We start from the raw sequence: 4,647 nt of genomic DNA, 5'->3' as shown, positions 1-4,647 counted from the left end.
CTCTTTTTTATTTTGCTTTTTTTTCCTCCTCCTTAATATCTTACAAGATCAATTTGACTGTAGTTTATCTTAGGTGAATTAGAAGAAAGAGGATTTGCTGATACTCAACTTTGAAATTTTCTCAGATATTTAGTGTAGGCCAGCAATAATAAGAGAATAAAAAGGGAGGCATTTATTCTTTGAGGGGAGGAGTTTGGAATAATCTGCTGCAAAAACTGCTTCTCGTTTTCTACTTAGAGGCTTTTCTTTCTGTCTTTGGGTATTGTTTCAAGTTTGTTTCTCCTAGCTGAAAGTGAGAAATTATGCACAACAAAATTATCTGAAAGATTTTTGCAATTGTTAAATGTCCCACCCCCAAATTTCAGGGAAACTCTAGTAATAAATAGCTATATTTGGTAAAGGCACATCATAGGTCCATATCCATTAATGACATGGACCTTTACCAGCATACTTTTTAATAGTCAAATGAAGTACATGCTGCTTTCAAAGTAAAAGCTTTTAATGAAATAGTAACATTTAGGGAATTCTCTTCCAAGTGCACAAAATTAGTTCTTTGGAAAACTTTAGGGACTCCTTGATAATTACAGAATCAAATATAAAGTCATCCATTTGGCAACAAAAACTCTTCATAACCTGATCTCTTAACTACTCTTGCAGTCTTCTTATTAATTGCCATTAATGAACTTTACAAACTTGGGCTCTTCATCACTTCTGACATTATGTCTCTGAGTCTTTTCACTGGTTTACCCTCATATCTACAATTATTGTAAATCTAATTATTTACATATTGTCTCCTCCTTGGGAATCTAGATTCCTTGAGAACAGGCATTGTTTTTGCCTTTCTTTATATCCCCAGTATTCAGCATGATTAAAACTTAAGCACTTACCAGAAGGAGTTTTAATTTGGGGAGGGGGCATGCATTTTTATTCTCACTAACTTTTATTGAACTATAGCTTTTAAAAATATTCGCTAAACAGATCTACAGACTTCATCATATTGCCAAAAAGTGAAGAATCCTTTCAGAAATTACTGTGGATTGAATAACATGGAGAAACACATATGAAGCCAAGAAATATATATGACCAGGTGGCATTATATTGGCAATATATGATTCCATGGTTGGGATGTGTAATTGATACCACAGGACTACTCATTGCTTCTAATGATATTATTGGACATTTTACACTTGCTGTTGATTTTATATTTTATTGGACACAACTGTGCTACATTTGTAGTCTCAGTTACTCTGCTGGTCTCTGTTTTGTGGTGTATGCTTCTCTAGAACTTTTGACATTTTGTGGTTGTCACTATCATTGATACTTGTGTGGCTTTTATTATGAATAGAGTGTGTAGAGTATTCTTTGAATAATCCTCTCTTTTGCGACTGTGACTTTCCCTTCTTTTTCTCCAGGTATACATTCACTAATGACATGGTATTCTCTGTTTAATTCCTCTGATTATTATATTACCATGAAACACATTGTTTCCATTTGCCTGATCTACAAACTTTATTCAGTTCTTGAGAGGCTAGTGGTATCCCCTAAGTCAGAGACAAATGATGTGTAGATCTTATTTTAAAGTCTACAGAATATTTATATCCATTGTCTTACCTGAGCTTCACAATTCTATGAAATAGGCATTTCATTTCTGTTTGACAAATAAGGAACAAGTTCTGAAGTTAAATGACTTGCCTACCATGACAAGACTAGACATTTTTGACTTCAAGTCTCATATTCTTTATGGTATGCCTCTCAATTAACAATGAAATATAAATATGATATGATGTAGTGGCAAAAATTCATGACTTGGAGACAGGAGATTTTCATTCATAGCAACATTTCTGAGCATCAGTTTATTTATCTATGAAATAAGATTCATAATATTTTAATACTATAGTAAAAAATAAAAGAATTGGATTAGAATATGGAACTGTGTGAACCGAGTGCAAGAAAGTGCACAGTGAATTCCTCTCTATAAAAGTTCAAACACAGGGCATAGAAATATCTGTGACTTTTGGGGAAGGGTCCGACCAAGACCACCCAGTACCTAGAAGAGATTGCATACCAGGGAAAGAAGAGGTCCCAGCCTATATCAGGGCACTAGGATTGGCACTGATGCAAACAGACAGCTTTATCACCTAGCTCTTAGTTCCAAGGTTCAGATACAGTGCAGATTTGCACATGAGGAGTGTCTTTCCTATTTCCAGTTAAGGAGGACCTGGGATGTGTACCAAGAAAGGATTAAGTTCCAAAGCCAGCAGCAGTAATAGTGTGGCTCAGACCCCTGGGGCAGAGAGATCCTGAATTTAAGGCAGACCCTGACCCTGATCTCCATGCTATTGTAGGGAAGGAAGTAGCAGTACTAGAAGGATAAGATGTATATAACATATGCTGAATGCACAAATTTATAGAGTGGTAAGAAGCCTGATATCCTACAACCAAATTTTTGTCGCTTACCTTTTGATTGCTGCAGCCTGTTGCTGCATTTTTTTTGGGTGCCTGGCACATACCCCCAGGGAGTAGTCTTTGACTTACTGAGTATTGTATCTTGGATAAAGAAATGTGGGACCAACCCTAGAACCAGAAAGAAACTGGACACTAAATTTTGGTCTCTGACCAAACTGAACTTTACAAAAAATAATGAAGGTAAATACCATTGTCCAGTGCTATTCATTGGCTCACCAATAATTCCTACATTGTGGTAATCAAGTCAACTGGCAACATGTATGCTTTTAAGGCAATGAAACAGCTATCAAAAACAAGAACTACAAAGACTTGCTGACAGATGAGCCCTTTCATGCCAGGACATCTTGACTCTCTAGGATCCCATGAACCTAGAGAAATTTAATGTGGTCAGTTTTTATCAGTTAAGAACAATCTAAAAGTGCTAGAACTGGAGGTAGAAAAAGTCTGGCAGGATGTAATTTGTTATCTGAAAAACACGAATGCTGGGCCAGTGAGACCTTGAAGAAACTTTATAAAGACTTTAAAGGGGATGAAATTCAGGCTGAAATGTTGAGGGCCCTTGAAAAGAAAAGTTAGACAAGCTGAATGTGGCTCATTATTCCACAGGGAATGCCAGTGCCTCCATCATATTCACAATCATAATATCCAAAATAGCTCATGAAGCTGGTGTCATTGATGGTGATAATTTGGACTAAGTTTGTGAAGAAGGTTATTATATCTGGCTACATACTAACAAGGGAGACCTCAACCTAGAGCTTAGAAACCTTAGACATGACTCCTATATTGTCTGGCATGACACGACTCCAAAAGCATATGCAGAGTTTCATCAAACTCTGCAAAAAAGAATTGCCACAATGGCCCAATTTTCCAAGGACCAATTTGTTTTCCAGAGTGGGATTCAACAGGCAGGGGCACAAGAAGCAAGTCCTACTCAGGGAATCTCTTTGAAGATGAGTTCTGGCTCAACCTCTGGCTCACTGGGCAAAGTATTCACAGCATGGTCAACTCTGTGTCCAACTACAAGTCTTAGGATTTTTTAAAATCACTTTTCTGTCCTATATTTATCTGGAAAAGAAATTATATAGTCTTACAGAATGCAGAGAATGACCCCCAAACCTAAAGAGGAGATTCTAATTGAATTTATTATAGTTTTGTGAATTATATGAAGAGAAAGAGAGATTGCTGAACCTTAGAAGTCTTAGACCACTGGGGATAGATAGACTACTGGGGGTAATTCAGAGCCTGGAGCAGGCCTTTCTAAGGATGTAGGGTTAGGGAAAAATTATTGTAAAGGTGCCAGTTTGATGAGGCAGGGGACCAAGGGAAGGAGTGTATAATACTGAAATAAAACAGAATTCTCTTTTAACAGAGAAAGAGAGGGAGGGAGGAAGGAGGAAAGAAGGAAGAAGAGAAGGAAGGAAGAAGAAAGGGAGAGAGGAAGAAGAAAAAGAAATAATGAAAGAAAGAAAAGAGACAGAGAGACAGAGAGAGAGAGAGAGAGAGAGAGAGAGAGAGAAGAAAAAGAAATAGTGGTTAACTTTAATGTCAGATTAAAGAATTAATTTGTTTGACAATGGAAAGCCGCTGAAGACTTTTGAACAAATGAGTGTCATAATCAGAATTGTGCTTTATGGAGATTGATCTGTTATGTATAAAATGGTATTTGAAAGACATGAGACTGAAGGTATGGAAGGATAGTGCCATTTTCCATATCCCAGTACTGAGATTGCCTTTTCATTTACTTTTTAATCTATTTAATGTTTTCTTATATGTGTACATAATTCTTCCTAGAAAGAATGTGAGTTTAGTGCGATAGTTGTTTCATTTTTGGTTTTGTATCCCAAAGCCCATTACAAAGCCTGGTACACAGCAGACACTGAATAAATCCTTCTTGATTATTTGTCTAGGAAAAAAGATAATGAGTTTCTAAATTAAAATGTCATAAAAGCTATTTTGATATTGACATTCCACTTACAAATTTGAATGTTTCTTTATTCTTTCTATTTCCTCAACCTAATGGCCTCCATCGTGCTTTTCTCCCTCAAATTCAAAGTGATCTATCTACACATACATACACACAAACACACACATATTATAATAATATACAGTCCAATACTGCTTTGTCACCCTTTCTTATTATTCTTTCTTTTCCAACAAGATATATAAAGTTTCAGCTACTGA

The 4,647-nt window shown here is 36.2% G+C and overlaps 1 pseudogene; it reads left to right on the top strand.

The window, feature by feature from the left end:
• The first annotated feature begins 2,363 nt into the window (after nucleotides 1–2,363).
• LOC100925087 lies at nucleotides 2,364–3,506 on the top strand (annotated as a pseudogene).
• Nucleotides 3,507–4,647: the final 1,141 nt, after the last annotated feature.

This window comes from Sarcophilus harrisii, chromosome 3, assembly GCF_902635505.1.
Source record: "Sarcophilus harrisii chromosome 3, mSarHar1.11, whole genome shotgun sequence".
NCBI classification, from domain to species: domain Eukaryota; kingdom Metazoa; phylum Chordata; class Mammalia; order Dasyuromorphia; family Dasyuridae; genus Sarcophilus; species Sarcophilus harrisii.
This window is presented reverse-complemented; position numbering and strand designations above follow the sequence as displayed.